Here is a 22,572-nt window from a genome sequence, read left to right as displayed (position 1 = left end):
AGACAATCTGGGATTGCTACGGATAAAGTGAAATGCTTATCTGACTTGGGGGACAGATTACATCACTTTTTTTCCCGTCACCAATCATTTATGGTGACAGGGGATAAAAAGTGCTGGGGAGCACATGGCACAAGCGATCAGCGGTATATAGTATATACCGCTGATCGCTTGCACCGGGACCCCACAGGGGGGTCCCCGATCACTGCCCCATGCTCTACGCTACCTCCGGTGGCGGAGAGCATGGGACTTTGATTCATTTTTTATTTTCCATCGCTGTGAACAGACATAAGTCTGTTCACAGCGATGGCGGCAGCCATCTTGGATCTAATGGCCCCCGCGGGGAGGGGGGTTAGTTATCGGGGCACTAGGGGGTCTGTTCTGGGGTCTGATGGACACTTATTTCATCTCCATCACGGCGGGGGGAGATGAAAGGCGGCGGCACCGGTAATCCCCGTTACCGGCGGCCGCTATAACGTTAATAGCGGCTATCGTCGGTACAGGGGGGGGGCGGGACCGACCCCACACACCTCCGGTAGCTCGGGGGGTGGGGTGGGGGCCGCCCCGGCCCCGCTATCTTATTCTCTGCCATCGCCGTAAAAAGCTGATGGCAGCAGAATAAGGACCCTTAGTGACAGCCGTAAAAAGCCGTAAAAAGCCGTATCGGCGGTCACTAAGGGGTTAAAATACCTTCTATGTCAATGTCTTTGTTTTACAGCATCAACAAAGCTGTATTTACCCATGCCTTATGTTAATCTTAGAAATAACTCAAAGTTTGCCAATGCCATATAAAGCTGCTTATTAGACAAACAGCACAACCAGCCATTTATTGAAAAGGTTGGTTAAACCAATATAAATCACAATTGAGTGTTCTCCAACAATGTTACCCACTGTGTATTTGTCTAACTGATAGTTATGCTGAACCTAAGGACACTGTTTTCGGCTAGCTTTACATCAGGAAACTGCTGTTCACTGAGTGAGCCTAGATGTTAAAACACCAGTTAAAAAGTATTCCGCTGTATATCACTATATACTTTCGGCATGCCTACAGAAATAAATGGCCCAAATGTAGCCTACTTAGCCTACTATGGAGCCATTTCCTACTGACCTGCATCCATTTATGATGGATACCAAATAAAGATTAAACTGCTTATCTGGAGCCGGGACCACAGCGGCCAGTGATTGGCTAAGCGGCCTGTCAGCACAGAGGAAGCAGAGAGCAGGAGGAGTCCTGGAGCGTGGATGGGTAATGTATACTCAGGGCCGTATCTAGTGGCCTGCGGGCCGGGCGACTGCACGGGGACGACAGCAAGGGGGCGCTGGTGGCACATCCACCCCCCCTGGACCTCACCTAACGGCGCCCCCCAGGCCGGTCCCTCCAGGGGCGTTGGATCTCTTGCAAGTACAGTGAGCTTCCGGCCCAGGCAGCCTGCCATACACCGGCCCGGAAGCTCACCGCTATAGCCCCGCGGCGCCGGGACTCCTCCTCCCTCATGCTTGGCAGTGGACATGTGACGTGATCACATGACTGCCGCCAAGGTGAGGAGAGAAGTCCGGGCGCCACAGGGCTACAGCGGTGAGCTTCCGGGCCGGTGTACGGTGTACTTGCAAGATCAGCTGCTAGAGGGAGACGCTGCTGCAGGATTCAGGAGAGGTGAGTGTATTTTTTGGGGGCTACAAAGGGGCCAATACTGTGGAAGGCTACACGGGGGGGAGGGCTATACTATGGGGGGGCTAGGCTATACCTTGGGGGTCTACACGGGGGAGGGCTATACTATGGGGGCTGGGCTATACTTTGGGGGGCTACACAGGGGGTCTATACTATGGGGGCTACATCGGGGAGGGCTATCCTATATGGGGCTATTACTATCTGGACTAATACTATGGGGGGAGCAGGGCCGATTTTAGCTTTTCTGTGTGTATGGCACAGCACTATAGATAACAGTGTGCGCCGTGCGGTGACCAGGTTTTTTAAACTGTTTGAGCCACTATGGGCCCCCTGAGAGCTTCAAAACAAACAACAATCTGCAACTGCTGACCTCTGACCTCAGGAGCCAGAGAAGAGCCATAAAACGGGCTGCTCTGTTAACTCTTTTAGTACTGCAGAATGTAGAGTATTACTGTGCATCACTTACTGTACATTCTGCAATACAGAAAGAGTTAAAAGCAGAGCAGAACATGACTTTGATGCCTCTTCTCCTGCTCTTGCACTATGCTGAGGTCAGCTCGGAGTTCGGCAGTGCAGAGAAGACATAATATAGCATCCCTGCTGCTGGTAACTTTTTCTTTTCTACAGTGTGTAAGTGATGCAGAGAATAATAACTCCGCATTATTGAAAGGGTTAACAGCAGGAGACACTATATCTATGTCTTATGTGATGTGAATACCTGTGAATATGAGGCTTCCAGTGCCTCCTCAGCGCTTCTCATGAGGCAACTGACAGGAAACATGGCTGAGCACTGAGCCGTAACTAGTTGTAATGATAAGGACACAGGACGCTGATGCCGCTGATGCCGCCCCCCTCAAGGGCTGTGTTATCTGCCACCTGAGGCGAACACTTCACCTTGCCTCATGGCAGATACGGGCCTGGGGGGGGGGGGGCACAGGGGGATTATTACTATTGGGACTGCACGGGGGATTATAACTATAGAGGGGAGCAAAGGAGGGATTATTACTGTGGGGACAGAGCACAGGGGGATTATTACTATGGGGGGAGCACAGAGGGATTATTACTATGGGGGAAGCACAGGGGGATTATTACTATGGGGGGGAGCACAGGGGGATTATTACTATGGGGGAAGCACAGGGGGATTATTACTGTAGAGGGGAGTACAGGGGGATTATTACTATGGTAGGGAGCATGGGGGGGATATTACTATGGGGACGAGCACAGGGGGGATTATTACTATATGGGGGCACAGTAAGGGGTCCTATACACAGGGGGTAACCCACTGACTTCACTGCACATGACTCAAAAAAGTGGAAGTTGTTGTAAAAGTGCGGAGCCTAAAACGTTTGTCTGGCAGGTTCTGAGGAGATGAATTGTACCTGAAAGAAATCATCATGGAGGCCTGGGCCAGGAGAAGAAAAGGAAATTGATGCCTCAGATCAAAGAAGACGTCACCTGTGAGTCACTGAATTACTGTTTTTTTTTTTGTTTTTTTTTGGGGGGGGGGGGGGGGCACTTTTAGCAAGATTCGCCCTGTAGTCCAAATCTAATGGAGCAGTGTCATAGAGGGGAGGGAATTTCCTCCCTCTGGGGGCCGGCCTGCCACCTATGCTTCAGCCCCGGCCGGGTACCCATGGATAGAACGGCGCCGTACACGAGAACCGGGCCGTGGTTCAAATAACGGACCACGGCACCGGCTTCCCCGTGACTGCGCCGTTCTATCTGTGGGTCATATTAAAGAGGATGTACCTGATGGTACATCCTCTTTGAATACAGTGGTGCCTTGGATTACGAGCATAATTTGTTCCGGGACCGTGCTTGTAATCCAAATCTACTCTTAAACCAAAGCAAATTTTCCCATAAGAAATCATTGAAATGCAGACAATTGGTTCCACACCCCAAAAATTATAATTTATTCTTCTGAATAATATGTAGAACAGATGAAACAAACATTCAGAAACAGCAGAATATGTGATATTATAAGTTACTGTACAGTAATGGAGAGGATGGGAAACACAAGGGCTGACAGAGGCTGCAGGAAGCATGAAGAAATGAGCAGGGCAGATGTGGGCGCATACACGCAGCACTCTCTTTCCGGGGAGAGAGGGGTTACAGCTATGGAGAGATTACCTCCACAGTCCTGTCCCCTGATGCAAGCCCCAGCCTGAAGTGAATCTGCTATGATTTGGAAGGTGAGGGAGACTTCCTGGGTCAGAGTACAGTGCATGTTCACACACCATTTTTCTTAGGCAAAAAAAGTCTGTTTTTAATAGTTATGGTCATTATTTTATAACGACAGCTGTAAATAACGAGCATGTTTTTATTGGCTGTTATTATAAAAAAAAAAAAAAAAAGAAACAAAAAAAAGCTTTTATTTATTTATTTTTTTTCACTTAAAGAAATGGTGTGTGAATATAGCCCTTGCATGTAATGTCAGAACTGCTTCAGAAGCTCATTGTGGTCTGCAGTCATTGGGAATGAGTATAATTTTAGAAACCTTACTTGGCCAGTACATACTATATAAAACATACAATAGAACATACACCATTATGATCACTAGACAGTCAGACTATGTTTCCCTGTAGTAATTAAATCTCATCATTTCACACAAGAACACTAGAATAAAATGTGTGAATTAAAAGCACTCAGAAACTCCTGGACCCATATGTTGTCTCAATGTTTACCTCCCAAACACAGCATACAATGCTACATGCAGTCCTCATGCCTCACTATTACATCAGGGTAACATGTATGTGCATCAGGGGAGCCATATTTCTGTAGAACACACCTTGTTAATACAGCTGCGGGCAACAGGCATTTTGGCTGATAAACAACACTTGTCTACATCTAGGAACAGATACAGATAGATTGTGTAATATGTATAAAGGTCTTTTACATGCAGTGTAGGTCATCCCAGGGAACTGCAACAGGAACTAATAAAACTACTACAGTTCACACCAAGAAACTTGCATGGAGAATTGGACACCTCCCCTCCCTCATAGAGGATAGGGGCTCATACACACCAATATGGATCCTATACAGGCTCCTGCTGCATTAAGCCTGTATGGCTCCTTTAGAATAGAGCTGCACAGCGTCTGGTCACTGCTGTACAGGCTCAGTTAGATGCTATGTATACAGATATATTTTAACCTAGAAGCATATTGTATGGCTCAATCTTTTTCTCATAGATTTGCATACCTTTAAACTTTCAGACGACCAAAGAGACACTTGTGGTTCAGTCTAGGAACATTTTACAGACATTTCTATACCTTTTTAATTCAAGGATGCAATCACACCTACAGGATCTGCTGCCGATTGATGCAATTAGTTGCATTGATATCTGCAAATCTGCAGCAGATCCTGTAGGTGTGAATACATCCTTAGGTCCCATTCACACAACTGTTACCTGTTACCTCTAGCTCTAATGACTATGACTTTCAGCCAACAAAAGAACTGTTTTACTGCACATTTGGTGAGTGCCATCTAAGTTTTATGTCTTTTTCTATGGTGGAATTACCTGAAAACTTATTCCATTAACTGATCACCTGTACTAGTTGGATGATCCTTACCATTGCTATATATGCCTAAGAGATATTGTGCTGGTGACCATGTATAGCAATGTTTTCTCCATAGTGGAATGTGATTTAAAAGAGCAAAGGGACCAGGGGAAAATAAGAATATTTTAATACCAATTAGTTGTGTTCTTGTGTCCCCATAGAGTACTTGGGTCCCTCTGTGCCCCAGTATTAGTTCCCCCCTATGTACCCATATAGTAGTTAGGCTACCTCTGTGGCCCCATGTAGTAGTTAGGCCCCTCTGTTCCTGTACTGTATATTATTAGACCTCATCTGTGCCCCCATGTAGTAGTTGGGCCCCTGTATGCCCTCCTATATTATTAGCCCCCTCTGTGCCCTCATATATTTGCATAGTGACATACCTTGTAAGGCTGTAAAAGTCATATACCCATTCAGTTCATCCCGTTACCCTATAGTGTTGATTCAGGGCAGGCATTTTTTTCCTCCAGACGTAGAAGATATCCCCTTGTGACAGATACATTCCTGGCCAAAAAAATGGATACTTGGCGAGATCTTCGTACTGCCCCCTGATGTATTTATATAAAGTTATTAGGTCACTCCTTGGCCATCTTTTTTGTAAGCCAAATAACCCTAATTGTCATAATCTTTTCATTAATTTAGGCCAGCTATTTGCCCACATAAAGTATTAGGCCCACCACAATGTCCACTCCTACAGTAGTCATGCCAACCCTTGTCTCTCCTGGATAGTATAAGGCCAAGTTCTGTTCCCCTTAATATGATATCATGTTCCCTTTAACCCTTATATTAGTTAGGCCCATTTCTGTCCCCATAAATATAATATATAGTAGTTAGGCTCACTTCTGGCCCCATATAATAATAGGCCCCCTTCTATGCCATAAATATAGTAGTTAGGCCCACCTCTGGCCCTCATATAGTTTAAAGCCCACCTCTGACCCCCATTCAGTATTAGGTCCCCTTAGTTCCCCTTATAGAAGTATATAGTAAACCCATCATCGACCCCCATATAGTAAAACACATCTGTGCCATTTATTTAGTAGCACCTTGTGGCTCCCTACTACTCTTCAGGGTCTACCCTTATGTCTGAGATTTTACTGCAAGCAGTGAATAGAGATTTTGCTTGCATTAGAAGCTACCAGTTGCTGTGTTCTTTTTTTTTTTTTAAATGTGTATGTCTTAAAAACAAACACACAGTTAAAACCAGTGCTTGTTTGAGGATCCACAACATGAATCCTGGATCCCTGTGAGAACTCCACTGTGCTCTGAGGGCATGCAGCCACAGTCCCAATATCTTCTGGGTAGTGGCCCAGGGGGCATATGCGCTTAGGTCTTCATTTATCTGACATACCATGACCTTGTAGATAGCTTGTGCTCCTGTATGGAAGCCTTACTGTATCTTGGCTCCATTTGAAACAGATCTGTTCCAGGGTTGTATGCATGACATCTTATGAAAAAGCACTAGTCTGCACAGCGTCTTTTGTCTCAGTGCATCTAACCCTGCATCATATACACATCCCACTCCATGTATGACTGTTGAGGTTCACTGCAGTCACATAATTTGCTGTAAGATGAAACCAGTTTATTTTACAAAAGCCTGTAACTGATCTCCGAAACAGATCTGTATTGAAAGCAACCTGAGGGTACTCTGTTTTGTGCATTCATATTCAATGTCCCCTCTGTTGGAAAGGCACGTACTATAAATCAGCAATGCTCCATAAAAATGACTAAATCCTAAAATGCAAGAGAACATTCTAAGGACCCTTATAAAAATAGCTAACTTGACCTAAGGAGCGAACACTCAGGATTACCAGGTGATAGAGGTGGATGAACTGGATGAGCAGTACCGCTCCTAGGCATCCAGGGATAGTAATTATAGGCCTGTCATGTATTGCTATCCAAAACAAAGACAAGAATGCTTTTCATACCAATCTGTAGTTGTAAATTTACCTGACATACTGAGACCTTGTCCAGTTTTATTTTATTCATTTATATAATTTCAGCATATACAGTGCTGTACAGAGATTGTCATAATGCAATGGATGGTCCCTGTCCCAATTGGCTCTGACCTTCACTTAACCCTTTAAGGACGGAGCCAGTTTTCATTTTTGCTCTTTCGTTTTTTCCTCCTCATGTTTAAAAGGCCACTGCCCTTGCATATTTCCCCCTACAGACCCTAATTTTTTGCTACACCAATTATACTTTGCAAATACAGACTTAATTTTTCTATAAAATATGCTGAAAAACCAGAAAAAAAATATATGTGCAGTGAAATTTGAAAAAAAGGTGCAATTCCTTTTATTTTGAGGGGTTTCATATTTACGCCCTATGGTAAAACTGACTTGTTATCTATGTACCTCAAGACAGTACGATTACAACGATATGTAACTTGTATAACTTTTATATTATTTAATGGCTTTTAAAAAATTCAAACCTTTTAAAGAAAACTAAATGGGGGAGATTTATCAAAGGGTGTAAAATTTAGACTGGTGCAAACTGCCCACAGCAACCAATCACAGCTCAGCTTTGGGCAGTGCTGAAAGGAAAGCTGAGCTGTGATTGGTTGCTGTGGGCAATTTGCACCAGTCTAAATTCTACACCCTTTGATAAATCTCCCCCAATGTGTTTAAAATCGCTCTATTCCCATCCTTATAACGCTTTTATTGTTTGATCTATTGGGGTTTATGAGGTGTAATTTTTTGCGCCACAATCTGTTCTTTCTCTCGGTACCTTGTTTGCGTATATGCGATTTTTAGATCACTTTTTATTAAATTTCTTCTGGATTTAATGTAAACAAAAATGCGCAATTTTACACTTTGGCGGGTTTTTGCGCTTACGCAATTTACCATGCGAGATCAGGAATGTAATCATTTAATAATTCAGGCGATTACGCGGCGACCCAATATGTTTATTTATTTTTATTTATAAAATGGGAAAAGGGGGGTGATTAAGACTTTTATTAGGGGAGGGTTTTTTTTAATTAATGAAAACACTTTATTTTCACTTGCAGTAATTAGATCAATGCTGTGTATATAATAGAGCAATGATCTATCAGATCGGTGCTCTATTATAATGGTCTGCTGCAGAACATCTAAATGGAGGGGCACAGTTACTATTCAAATGCAGCTGTCAGCTTTGACAGCAGCATTTGAATAGTTAATTAGCCGGCCGTGGCGATCGACCGAGGCGGCTAATACCCGCGGTCCCTGGCTACACATAGCAACCGTGGACCACCATCTGCAGAGAGGGCTCACGCCGGGAGCCCTCTCTGATCCCCCTTAACGGCCGCATGACGGGTATTAGAGATGAGCAAACCTACCGGACTTCTGGTTCGTACGAACCAGAAATCTCGGCATCTGACTACCGCTGTCTGCCGGCTCCGTGCAGCGGGTGGATACAGCGTAAGGAACACCTAGAAAACTGGGATAATACCTGTTGTCAAGGTGTGCGCACACTCCCCTCCAACGCACGTTTCACACAAAGCTTTCTCTGGGAGGTGCTAACAAATCCATCACTAGATATTGGAATAAAATACACACCAATCCTCATTAGACAAGTTGCACATATTAGACTCTTAGTAAATGTCCCCCAATGTGTCTTCTCGGTCAAGACATTTTTGTGAAGCCCACAGTGGAGATGTGAAAACATCAAAGGTAATGGGGATTGAAAGAGTCTTTTTACCAGAAGAGGGGGATGTCATAGGTGGCTGCTTCTGAATAGAGGGTCATTCTGGATATTCAGACTAGCCACACGAATGCCTCTAGGTCAGAATTTCAGGCATGATCTTATCCTTATTTATTAGGAAAATAAATTTCTTCTCTATAGATTAGAATATGGAAATATCCCTGTGTATATATTGGTGTATATAGGATTGTATTACAAGTGATCGATATTTACTGTTTTCTCTAACTTGCTGCATTTTTTTAAAATCATGTGTTTTGTATGACTTTAAATAACTGATCATGTGACTGTTTGTAGTGCCCTATAAATACATGGGGGTGTGGGGTATTTTGTTATACTCAGTTTTGAACAAGGTGTGTTGCATGCCACAGTTACCTAAAAAAGAAGAGATGGATTCTGCACCACCTGAATATAAAGGGGTGCTCTTACTACATACCTGAATTTGCACATTACCAAACCAACAAAGAACAACAGGGGTATGTAATAGCGTAAGGCACACCACAAATGATTTTAGAAAAATGCAAAAAATTCTTTATTCACATGATTAGAATTACAAAAAAACACATACAAATACATGAAGAAACATATGGCCACAAAGCCCCCTAACATTTAAAAACATTTAAAAATACACAGCAAGGGACCTACAAAATATAAAGGTACCCTAAGACTCAACAACCTGTATAAGATATATGCCCCGGATGCAAATAATAATCAATAAAAAAAAAAAAAATTACAAAGGTCAAAAAAATCCCCCAAAAGGTGTGAACATGTGCAAGTGTGAAGTGGTGCTACTAAGGTGTATCAAACAAACAACTAACCAAATCCAAAAATGAACAACCACCTAAAAAATGAAATACATCACTGTCAGCACAAATGAACCACACTTCACCATATCGGGAAAAAATTAGCAACTGGAGCAACAGGGTTGGAGTCCATGACGGGTCACACCTTTTTTGGGATTTTTTGACCTTTGTAATTTTTTTTTTTTATTGATTATTATTTGCATCCGGGGCATATATCTTATACAGGTTGTTGAGTCTTAGGGTACCTTTATATTTTATAGGTCCCTTGCTGTGTATTTTTAAATGTTTTTAAATGTTAAGGGGCTTTGTAGCCATATGTTTCTTCATGTGTTTGTATGTGTTTTTTTGTAATTCTAATCATGTGAATAAAGAATTTTTTGCATTTTTCTAAAATCATTTGTGGTGTGCCTTATGCTATTACATACCCCTGTTGTTCTTTGTTGGTTTGGTAAACTACAGTTACCTGTTCCTGTACAGGGATGGTTTTGCTATAAAGACGTTCTGGTATATATTATTTCCACCCTGGGTGCTGGATTTCCTTTTGGATCTTCATGTATGGGCCATATTCTGGGTCTTTCCTGAGGACCAAGTCATGACGGCCGTCATTATGGAATAACACCTTTATTTGTACTTAAACGGACAAAAAAAAAAGACACAGTGGGAACATAGTCAAAAAGTGACTAAAGCTAGCTTTTGCATGGTGCATCTGTGTCTCTTCTTTTCAGCCTTTACTTTGTATTATCAGTAGAGGAGGATGGACCATGGGTAACCAGGCCGACTACTAAGTCAGGTACACCCACAAGTAAAATATCCGGGATATTTTTATGCATGACTTGCCTTTGTCTACCAGAACTGCATTTTGTTCTAGCCTAGTCCTATATATACATCTAGCCTGTAATAAATATCTGGCTTGTGCGATGCCCTGGCCCCTGGGGGCCACTTCCGCAGTGCTGGTGTTATGAGCGGGCAATGACCGGGGCAGCTGCAGGGGTTATACTTGTCACGGTATAGGCCTGAGAACGGCACAGCTGTAGGGCCGGTCTGTGGAATCTGCGGGTGATGATGGGCATGCGATTCTTCGCTGCACCTAGTCAGGGCACCAGTTAGTGGACACCAATGCCAGGGTTCAGTAACAGCGGTTTTATTATAGATGAGGTAACTAGTAGCAACAGTCTCTCTGGATGCAACCGGGTATATAGCAGGCTTTGACAAATAAAGCAGGAGTGGTGCTGCATAGGCTGTGAGAATACGTGCCGGATGATGGGAGTAGGAGTATGAGAGAAATAGCGTTGCTGGGTGGATTAGCTTGAGAGTAATACTTGCTGTGAATCCTTGCAGCGATGAGGAGAGATAACGGAATGACACCCAGATGAGAGAGAAGACTCCGGACACTTGAGCAGGCAGATACAGCCGAAGACTTGAATACTGCAGAGCACCTGATCCACACTTCTAGTGGCGAAGTGGGAGCTGCAGAGAAGAAGCCCAACTCCTCTGAGGCAGGAGAGGGACGACACACATCCTCCTTGCTTGGAAGCAGGGGGAAGACTCACTTGTCAGGAGGAAGTGGGAGGTCACATGGTTGCTCCTGGCCAGAGCTAGTCGGCCATTGGAGGAACCATGGTTACAGGTCACGTGATCAACAGCCTTGCATACCACTGTACAATGCAATAATACACAGGAATACATGAGAATACACATGAGAATGCACATTACCAGAGAATACTAGGGGAAAACCAGCAGCAGTTGCAGTGCAAACACTTACCAGAACAGGCATTGACACAGCAAGAGAAATGGCCATAATAGGAGTAGTAGTCTGCATGTTCTGGGACACTGCATACCTCCCTAGCAAGTTTTAGCCGACCTCGGCGAGTCTAGAAGGCAGCAAACATGAATAGACTGGTCAATCAAACAACAGGAATGAATGATGAGAGTGAGTGTGATGAGGTGTGTGTTTCCCACGCCCAAGGCACAGGTGAGAAGAGAGAGAGAATGAGAAATCCTAGTGGCAGGACTTCACCTAGGGGTGCCTAACGTACTCTGGCGACCAGGTAGCTAGTGCGTGAACCATCTGACGTGTAAGCCAGGACAACTTAACTGCTGGCGGGTGACCCTCCATATTCCAGCCAGTTAGACAGTAGGTTTTCTGTTAAATGTGTTACCCTACTGGAAAAGAGAACTGTGAAGACCTGTGTACTACCTTGGCGTGTCTGAGTAGTGTCTTGGATACCTGGAAGAGAAAAGAACAAAATAATAAAAGCAAGCATACATGCGGAGCTCCCTTTCATACCACTCAATCACACCCATAAGCACTCCACAGGCCAAACACACGAAAAGGTATCCAAGGTGCGATATGTATGGACAAGTGTGAAGGTTAGGTATGACTATGTGTGATAACTACTGTGTTGGGACAAGACAGAGGCGAACAAATACTGGAAACACAAGGAAGGGAAACACAACAGACAACAAATACTGCGAGGTCTTGAGGAGAACTGGCTCACATGAATCTGAATGAAAATCTGAGAAAAATCTGAATGAAAATCTGAGAAAAATCTGCATACGAACTGGCTCAACTAAATCTTTCCAGCTATAGATATGATAATAATACACAATAATGAGACTGGGTGAGAAAATACACTCCTACATAAACTGGACTTTCTCTGAGGTATATGTAAACTGACTTCTCTTACTCAGAGGAGGAGCTATCTGTCTTAGACACTGGAAAATATACTGTTTTACAAAAGAGGCACTCTACTCTGAGGCAATCTAAATAACCTTTTGCTTACTCAGAGGAGGAAATACAAAGACTTCGATAACACTGGAATGCAATAGTAGAAAAAAGTGCAATAATGAAATAAGTGCAATAATACCCTGTGTGGAACACACAATCACAGGAAAGTGCATTAGGAAGGAATGGGTTAAGTGTCTCTGTTAGGTAGAGTCTCTTTTAGGCAATTAGACATCGTCCATGTAAAAGGCTCTGGGACAGGCACTAGAGAACCTTTTGTTATTGTAAGTGTCCATCAGCTCATGGCTGGTTAGTACAGGGAACTTGGTCAGGAGGACCAGGCACGAACCTTGAACGGTGCAGGAACTGGAACAAAACAGTTAGACAACAAAACAGTTTAAGGGCTCTGGTCTCTGTAAGGATACTTAGCAGAAATGTCCTGGAGGACCCTGAGTAGGCTTCTTCTTTTTCTTCTTCCACGGATAGCGATAGCGTGAAGGGCCTGGAGCAGAAGCATCACTGGATGCCGTAGTGACTACAATGCTGGGCGTCACCATGGTGATAGGAGAGATGATGGGGGCCACATGATAGGTGACGGTCGTGGTAGAAGAGGCAGCCTTAGCCACAGCAGTGGGGGCAGTAGAGGGGACTGCGGTAGTAGACGGGCCCGCTGTAGTGGAAGCTGCAGGAGTAGCGCTAGGCATAGCGGTGGCAGCTGTAGTGGCAGGCGACAGGGCAGCGAGGGCCTGCTGAATGTCCTCGATCAGCTGCATAATCTTAGGCCCCGGCCCGAGCATCCATTGCGGCAGGCGTGGCGAATCACGCCCTGGAGGTTGCCACAGACCCAGGGATATGAAGGCCTTAGCAAAGTTCTCCCCTTTAGGGAGAGGGACTGAGGACAACAGAGTCGGTCCACTTACAATATGTTCGCTGTCCGGTGATGAGGACCCTCCGGTACAAGAAGCGAGGTCAGCGGTGCTGGAGTGACCGGGTCCCGGAGAAATGCTGGTCTCAGGTATGGGCCCCTCATTCTGATCAGCAGAGGCCGGGATGAAAGCCCGGCGAAGACTTCCGTCGTCTGACGGGGGAAGCGCCCCAGCTGGTGTCGCTGTAGGATGGGAGCGGTGCTAGCAGGCAGGCAGGATTGCTCTCCGGCAGCTCCGGTATCACTGGTGCTGCGGCTGCAGGCAAACGTTTCTCAGGGGCCGCCACCTTGTCTCGCTCTGGCCGGAACTTGTAGCAGGAAGGGGAGGAGCGCCAGGCTGGAGGATCAGGTTCCACAATCTGCCCAGCAACAGTGACGTTATCCGGCCCAGGCAGCCAATCAGGAGCAGCCAATGGAAAGTCTATGGCGCCGGGCGATTCCCGCACTTTGGCAGCATGGCTGTTAACCCCCTCCTCTCCGGGGTATGGCGCAGCCAGAAATTGAAGAAGACGGCGGCCATCTTGTGTACTGTTTAGGGCCCGAAACACTTCAATCACCCCCATAGTAATCGGCAAAGTCTCTAGGGAGTTTCAGTACAGTTCTGGGGGCGAATAATGGTGGTCAGCTCACCTCTTAGTTGGGTCGAATCGGATCCTCATATAATGGAAGAGGGTGCACGGGTCCGGCTTCGGCCAGCTGCCAATTCGTGGAGAAGTAACAGAAAGTGATGGTCCCAGCACTCCGTATTAAAAATATTCAAAAATCTTTATTTCATACCAAAGAGTAAAAACAGCTCATGTGCGGTATACAAAAAGGACCTACGTGTTTCGCGCATGCGCGCTTAATCATGGTCTAATGAGCATATCACATAACATGTGTTAAAAACAAAGGTTAACCAATCATAAGTGCTGGTGTGCATACGTCATGAATGACGTGTAGCAGACGTCATGAATGACGTATGGCAAACACCTGAGGAGTAAGTGGTCTGGGCGTTACTAAGACAGAGGTTGTCTTAGTAACGCCCAGACCACTTACTCCTCAGGTGTTTGCCATACGTCATTCATGACGTCTGCTACACGTCATTCATGACGTATGCACACCAGCACTCATGATTGGTTAACCTTTGTTTTTAACACATGTTATGTGATATGCTCATTAGACCATGATTAAGCGTGCATGCGCGAAACGCGTAGGTCCTTTTTGTATACCGCACATGAGCTGTTTTTACTCTTTGGTATGAAATAAAGATTTTTGAATATTTTTAATACGGAGTGCTGGGACCATCACTTTCTGTTACTTCTCCACAGTTCTGGGGGCACTGACAGTTGGCACAACACAGTCTGTATCCTGTTCGTGACGCCAAAAATGCGATGCCCTGGCCCCTGGGGGCCACTTCCGCAGTGCTGGTGTTATGAGCGGGCAATGACCGGGGCAGCTGCAGGGGTTACACTTGTCACGGTATAGGCCTGAGGGCTGCAGGGGTTACACTTGTCACGGTATAGGCCTGAGGGCGGCACAGCTGTAGGGCCGGTCTGTGGAATCTGCGGGTGATGATGGGCATGCGATTCTTTGCTGCACCTAGTCAGGGCACCAGTTAGTGGACACCAATGCCAGGGTTCAGTAACAGCGGTTTTATTATAGATGAGGTAACTAGTAGCAACAGTTCTGTCCGGATGCAACCGGGTATATAGCAGGCTTTGACAAATAAAGCAGGAGTGGTGCTGCATAGGCTGTGAGAATACGTGCCGGATGATGGGAGTAGGAGTATGAGAGAAATAGCGTTGCTGGGTGGATTAGCTTGAGAGTAATACTTGCTGTGAATCCTTGCAGCGATGAGGAGAGATAACGGAATGACACCCAGATGAGAGAGAAGACTCCGGACACTTGAGCAGGCAGATACAGCCGAAGACTTGAATATAGCAGAGCACCTGATCCACACTTCTAGTGGTGAAGTGGGAGCTGCAGAGAAGAAGCCCAACTCCTCTGAGGCAGGAGAGGGACGACACACATCCTCCTTGCTTGGAAGCAGGGGGAAGACTCACTTGTCAGGAGGAAGTGGGAGGTCACATGGTTGCTCCTGGCCAGAGCTAGTCGGCCATTGGAGGAACCATGGTTACAGGTCACGTGATCAACAGCCTTGCATACCACTGTACAATGCAATAATACACAGGAATACATGAGAATACATTACCAGAGAATACTAGGGGAAAACCAGCAGCAGTTGCAGTGCAAACACTTACCAGAACAGGCATTGACACAGCAAAAGAAATGGCCATAACAGGAGTAGTAGTCTGCATGTTCTGGGACACTGCACTTGTATCATAGCTGGTGGCAGTAGTCAGTTCTCTGACGACATTGCTATTTAACAAGGGAGTGTCTTTAGGACATGCTTACAGCTTACTGCATATGTTTGAAATCAGCAGGGACAGCACAGCCCTGGGGACAGAACAGTGGGAGCTTAGCATACAGAGAAATGAGGTCACAGGTGTTGAAGGCTTTGAATGCAATTTACCAGGGATTTTCAAGAGTCTTCCCTAGCAAGATCACAGTTCCTTTTCCACAATTACTCAGCAGAATTTCCTCCTCCCTCTAATTTAGTATTTTAAAAACTTTCAGCCCTAAGCCTATGGTTCAAACCAATGCTACTACAGTCAAACATTTACTACTGCGGTAATCGTAATGTGCATGACTGGTATATATCTCTATATAGTTAGGAGGAATGAATAGCTGTCCGAACACTCCAGTATTTCTTACGACAAAGGAAAACAACAGTAACTGGCCTGGAAAATCAAGTCTGACCAGTGCCAAATGTTATTTGGTAAACTGCATCTAAAGTTAAAAAAAAACAACAACAAAAAAAAAACCTATCCATTGACAACAAATATCTATTGCCACCAGCAGGGGTCAGTCTTGAGTCATAAACATAAAAAGGTTTGAATAAAAAGTTGTAACTATATGTGGTTGTGAAGTGCTCAGGTGAGGTTCATAGTAAGATAGATGCATGCAGACTCCTCTTCTTGCTAAGATAAAAAGGACATAAAAGACATAAAAGCTCCAAAAGCCGTAAAACAAAAATAAACATATATACATATACAAGATAAACAATGTCTTTGACGTGAGAGTTTAAATATTATTCTTTTTTATTATTTTTACCACATGTCCATTTTCTGTCCCATAATGGTCTATAGGACACTAGATAATAGATGGATAAAAAAAATTCTGAAAGCTCTTTTTCTTTGGTTCTCCGGGAGACCTGTAAATTTGACTTGCTCTAAATATTGACAGTCAGATACGTATGCAAGAATTCTTCATTGTTTCGCCAAGAAGTTAATAAATTCTATAATCTGTGGTCATTGGAGACAACAATCTACCCTATGGGTATGTGCAGGGATTCCCTATGGCTATGCAGCAGATACAGTCACTACATTGGTCAGGGCAAGGAAGGTGAGGAAGAGGATGAAAGTGTGATGGTGAGAAGGCTAAAGAAAAAGAACTGTAACCTGATTCTAGTGATTTATGACACCATTGCTTTGTATTGGCAGGAGTAGTTCAGGGGGTGGAGAGAAAGTACTTAGCATTAGAATACGGGCACCTGGGTTTAAATACAGCTCAGCATCAGATGAGAGACGTGGAGCGGACATGTGGAGAATCTGCAAACCTCTTTTGGATGTGTGTGTTCTTAGATAACACAAAGGGGATATATATACTGCTGAGGCTGCTGCTGTCTACACCAGAACCCAGTCTATGGTAAGCAGATCTCAGTTTAATCTACAAAAGTTATGGCAGGAATTCCTTTAATCTGTATAGCTGAGTAGGCAAGCTGGGATCTACCTTGCATCTAATATGCTGCCAGTAAGAAAAAGTTTTGAATGAAACAGGTGCTTGGGGTTCTGTACTGTTATTTCTTGGACCAGTTTCTGTAAAGTGCTGACACTTATTCAGGTAAGTAATTCATGATTACTTACCTGGGGCGAAGAAAACCTTGTTTGTGTGAGCTAAAAATGGTTAGAATTGTCATTTTTGCTTTTAGCTTTTAAAATACTTTGGGTTAAAATTCATCTCGTAAAGAAGATGATTTTTGGTCTGATGAGGGATGCAAATTTGTCTTAGTCATACGAAAAGTTTTTGACTCTAATAGTAAAAGGTATATACGTCAGGTTTACAGTTTTCAGGAAAGAGAGAGAAGTGTGGCATACAACGTTATTGCATCACACTATAAATGGATACAGGTTAACACTCAAAAAGTTGCAAAAGAAATATATAAATGAGCCCCCATGCAAAAAAAAACCCCAACATATATGAAAGAAAAAGAGCGTTTAATGGGGAAATTAAAAAAAACAACTTTTATTAATCACAAAGATAAAAGGAACCCAAAAATGGGTCTACTGTACATACGAATAATAAAAACCAATAGGACAAAATGACGATATGACTAATACAAACAGACTGTGATCCCACAAGCAGAACAGATAGAGGCTCACAGGACAAGAGCCTGATAATGGGCAGTATTCCCTCAGCTAGAAGGCAAAAAAGTAAGTGCCCATATAAAGCATCAGTTATAGGCAAAGTGCAGATATAGTGCAGGGCTAAGCAAACTAGATGGAAACAAAGCGAAACTTTTGGACATTTTTCCAATAAAAGTCTATAGATACTTCTTTAGATAAAAGTCTACAGGAGTGACATGTTTTAATACCATTTGCAGGCATGTAAATGTATAGGAAAAGTGTGATGTGAAATGTTGCTTAAATGTATATAATAATAATATTTATTTGTATAGCGCCAACAGATTCCGCAGCGCAGCGTTTTTATACAGAACTGTCCATTTATCTCAGAATTGTCAGATTGCTATGAATTATAATATTTTCAAATAAAAGTATATTTTTTTTAATTGAATGGTTACATTTTGGTGTGAATAGCATGAATTCTATATATAGCTCATTTAGTGTTTCCTTTGTTCTTTGGCTTGTTGTTTAGACATCATCTGGAAAGATGTAATGCTGATCTTTCTGTTCCAATTGTAGAGGGCAGATCAGGTAATGGTCTGTGACTATGGAGTGAGGCAATGTCTATTACATGACTACATCCAGCTTCAATGAGTGTACAGTTATAGGACTGGAGCATATATATTTCGTCAATTGTAGTGTGAATCTTGTCTACGTAAACTTTGTGTTGTTTCCTAGGGATTGTAATATGAACTACTATATATTGTATCATTAGGAGTATGTTTAGTCAATCCTCCTAGTTTATTTGAACATTACACCTACATAGAACTATTATTATTAGAACTTGTACTGTCAATAACCCATTTTACACTTATCTTAGGATGTAATGCCCCCCCCCCCCCCCCCCCCCCACCTCCATCCTTCTGCTGGAAACAGAATAATAAAATGCAACTTAGCAAGCTATTTAGGTCACTATAGCTCACGTTTTCTGGCTGCCATTGAAGATCCAAATGCGATAAAGATATTTTTTCTTGGTTAAGAGAACTTAGACAATTTCTGGTGCATGTTCCGTTAGAAAGAATATTCAGTAAGTGATGTGAACAACCACTAGGTGGCAGCACTAAGGGAAATAATTCATCTGAAACATTTGGTGGTCATGCAAGTTCCATAATGGAATGTGCTCTGAAGTAACAACAACAACATCAGGGTCTGGTTTACCATGGGACCTCTGTCTTTGATGTCCATGTCGGCTGGACACAGTTATACTATGTACAGGTCATATAGACAGAAATGTGGTCTTTTCTGAATAGAGTTTACCATATATACAGTTTGCTCACCTTGTCCTTGAAAAAAAGATAAGTTGCAATTCTGACTGACGTGTACATTCTGCAACCTGTAATGGGAGACTACATAGAAGTGTTGTCTAGAGGTATCTGCATATTTAATACACACAGGGGGAGATTTATCAAACATGGTGTAAAATGAAAAAGCAATACACAATATTTTCCCGTCTTGGAAGAGACCGGGACCAAGTAGCGCCCCTGTCTCATAGGTGGTACTGCACAAAGTAAGAATAGAGCCTAAAAACCATTGATGAAAAGCAGTAAATAGTTGTCAAAAATGAACACACGTGGAATATGTGTATTTCAAACAAAACTTTGGTGCAACTCACCCTCCACTGTATATAGGTATATATACTGAGATAACGCTAATACTCAGAGATACACCTAATCAACAATGGGTACCGATCATCATACAGCTATCATAGTTGTATCAATAGGTAGATCGCATGTATCCACACTACAATTGAGTATTGCTTATCCAAATACAGGTCCACTAAACAAACACTGATATAGCCCTCGCCAGCGCGCAGAGTAGTGCAGTTCCTCCTACCTTGGTATATTGGAGCTAGATGTCAGTGAAGAGAGGATAGCAGAGATGGTCCGCAGCAAGGATTGTCTGTTGTATGATATTTATCCTGTTGGGGAGATCCGAAGTGTTTCCTGCATACTCTAATGGTAGAGAATCTCTCCTATGGAGCAGTATGAAGTGTCCTTGATGATCCAAACACTCGTGCGTAGTACTAACTGTGGGCATGCTTGATAAATCTCCGCCATTTTATGTATTTATACAGTTATGGCTGGTGCTGGACTGCCTGGTGCATTGTTCAAAATTGCAATTTGTAATGTTGGCATTTGATGCTTTGGTTTATATGTCTTCTTAGTCAGATGATCTTTCTGTGTAAATGGACCCTTAGTGTCCTTCTGTTAAAGGCCCACTATTCTTTTGCCATTTATTACCCCATTAGCACCCTTTTGGTACAAAAGAGGCAATGTCAATTGGGTAAAAAGAGGGCATTGAACTATAGTACATGAAGGGGCAGTAAATGGCAAATGGACATTAAGGAGGCACTTACAGTAACTCGGTGCCCAGGAGCTCCCTTTTGTTTATTTTGACCCACATTTAAGAGCTGACCTGACTTTTCAGGCTGTAGCTACTTTGCGCACAGTAAGGGTATGTGCACACTGAGGAAAACTTGCGAGGAATTCCTCTGTGTGTTTTCCTCAGTGTGCACATACCCTTCGAGAACAGAAAAGTCTTTCTCAGGGTACCACTCCCGAACCTCTTGCATTTTGAATTCTGACACAGACTGACATGACATCATTACTGCTACATTCTGTATTAGGCTACGTTAAAATTTCTATTAATCATGGCCGTTGTAACAATGGCCATGATTAATAGAATTTTCACGTTGCATTACAGTTAGAGGGAATCCTGGACGGAGTGTATACACTCCGGGCTGCAGTAAAAACTGACATGTCGCTATTTGTTTGATTGAAAACTGTTCACCCAATGGAGAGTGCAGCTCCAGGGATGGGGATGTCGGTGCCGCAGTCCTTTTTTTGGAACCGCTGCCCAGTTCTGGTATATTCCCGATCACCGCTCTGGCCTCAAGCCCTGGAGGTGGGCCCGTCCGCCCCCACTGTGACATTCTGCCCTTCCCTCTGTGACGCAGCTCCATTAGAATCAGTTTCATCGCACTGAGGGCAGGTGGGTGCACCTTCAGTGCTTCAGGTCGGGGTGGTGCCTGGGAATACACCGGCACCGTGCGTGGGAACTGGGCCGTTGTTAAAAAAAACACAGCGGAAACTGCATCTCTGCGCCATTGATGTAAAAATCTTAATGCAATGTACCTGCTGGTGCATTTGCTTTAAAAACCCTGTTGGTAACTGGCTAATCGCTGGGTATATTATGGTGGATTTTTTTTTTTGCACATATGCATAGTAAATCCACAGTAAATGATAAGTGGATTTTAGTGGGGATTCACCATGAAAAATTCAACAGCAAGTAGATGTGCCTTGTAACGCTTACTGTAGACTATAATGGTGCAAATCCACAGATTATATGCACAGCAAATCAGGCATGTGTAAATTTAACCTGAAAATACACGGCTGGTTTAGCTGAGTGTTTGTAAGGGAATTAGTGCCTGGGTATTCATCCCACCCATGGCTCCAGGCCACATTGGGGACTGTAATAGTTAACTCCCCTCACCCCAGTTTAAATACCTGCTAAACAAGCAAGAACTTGTAAATTATTGCTTCTTTTATAGAGCAGTATAAATGCCTGTCTGTCTGTTGCAGAGTGAACTATTTATTAGTAATACCTACAACATCTTCAATATCAGAAGCTGTGGCTCTGGGTTGCATTTGGGCACACATCCCCTCATGCTAAAACTTCTTTCTGATTAAACATTTTAATATATATCACCCACATATTTTGTGACACTTTAAAACAAAGGAAGTAAAAAACAGGTAAAATGACAGTAATAAGACAATGAATAAAAGAAACAGTCACACCAAAAAGAAAAAAAGAGAGAGGTCTCTTCCTCAAAAACTTCTTATCCTAAGGAAACAAAGTATTCCAATTTATCTGATCCCTGCTTCCTCCAGCAGGATATATCGGCTGTCTACATAAACAAGAGATTGCTGATGGATCCTGTAAAGTCAACAAGATCCACCAACAAAAATAACAGATCCAAGAGAAGAAAGAGTGCAGTCTGTATAAACTAAAGCTAGATGTTCCCTCTATATGCCAGGGAACTCTGTCAATGAACATGCCAGTGAGTAGGCTGTAATTCACTGATGTTTGTTTGGCCAGTATGTTTTGGCCTCAATGGTATTGTCGATGGCAGATCAACACCATTAATGGACACACCATTTGGTGGCATAAAGAGAAGTCTTTAACATAGATCCTTAGAGAGTTCTTCTGCTGCCGTACACATGAGTGCAAACATGTGCACTATTCCTGAAGCTTCATATAGTAGGGACTGTTCAGGATGACTTCCTTTGTGAATCAGTGTTAAATTCAGCCATTTTTACATTGACCCACGAACAGCAGCAAGTAAGCACTGATCTCTGTGATGGATGCCCCTTCACAAGGCATGATCAATCACATGGGCGGGCGGCATGTACGATCACTGAATCATTTATAGAGTGTGTCATTGTCAGCCACAACTTACCTGTTTATACAGAGTGATGGGGGGGGGCAATAACAATGTATTGACAGGTCAACATAAAAGATCCACTCAGCTGACAAATGAGTGATTGTTCGTCAGATCATCACTGGCCCTTCTACATGGGACTATTTTTGGTAAGTAGTATTCCTAGGAACGCTCATTTGACCAATAATTGACCGAATGTTGTGTATGAGATTAATTGCAGTGGTAGTTAAGTAAAGGTTGTGTATTCTTCTAGTTAATTTCTTTTATTCTTTTTACCA

General features: G+C 43.5%; 1 protein-coding gene across 2 annotated transcripts in view; it reads left to right on the top strand.

Moving 5' to 3' along the window:
• Positions 1 to 22,572, top strand: part of SLC16A12 (solute carrier family 16 member 12) — an 86,887-nt gene that overhangs the window by 7,400 nt on the left and 56,915 nt on the right. Inside the window, exon 1 of one of the 2 annotated variants that reach the window (XM_069979093.1) lies at positions 16,974 to 17,098. The exons of the other annotated variant lie outside the window; for it this stretch is intronic. The gene's annotated coding sequence lies outside the window, so the exon portion shown is untranslated. Of the gene's footprint in view, positions 1 to 16,973; positions 17,099 to 22,572 lie in introns of those variants that run through there. 2 annotated transcript variants of the gene reach the window in all.

This window comes from Dendropsophus ebraccatus, chromosome 8 (genome assembly GCF_027789765.1).
Source record: "Dendropsophus ebraccatus isolate aDenEbr1 chromosome 8, aDenEbr1.pat, whole genome shotgun sequence".
NCBI lineage: Eukaryota > Metazoa > Chordata > Amphibia > Anura > Hylidae > Dendropsophus > Dendropsophus ebraccatus.
The sequence above is the reverse complement of the archived record's forward strand: the minus strand, read 5'-3'. Positions and strand labels throughout refer to the sequence as shown.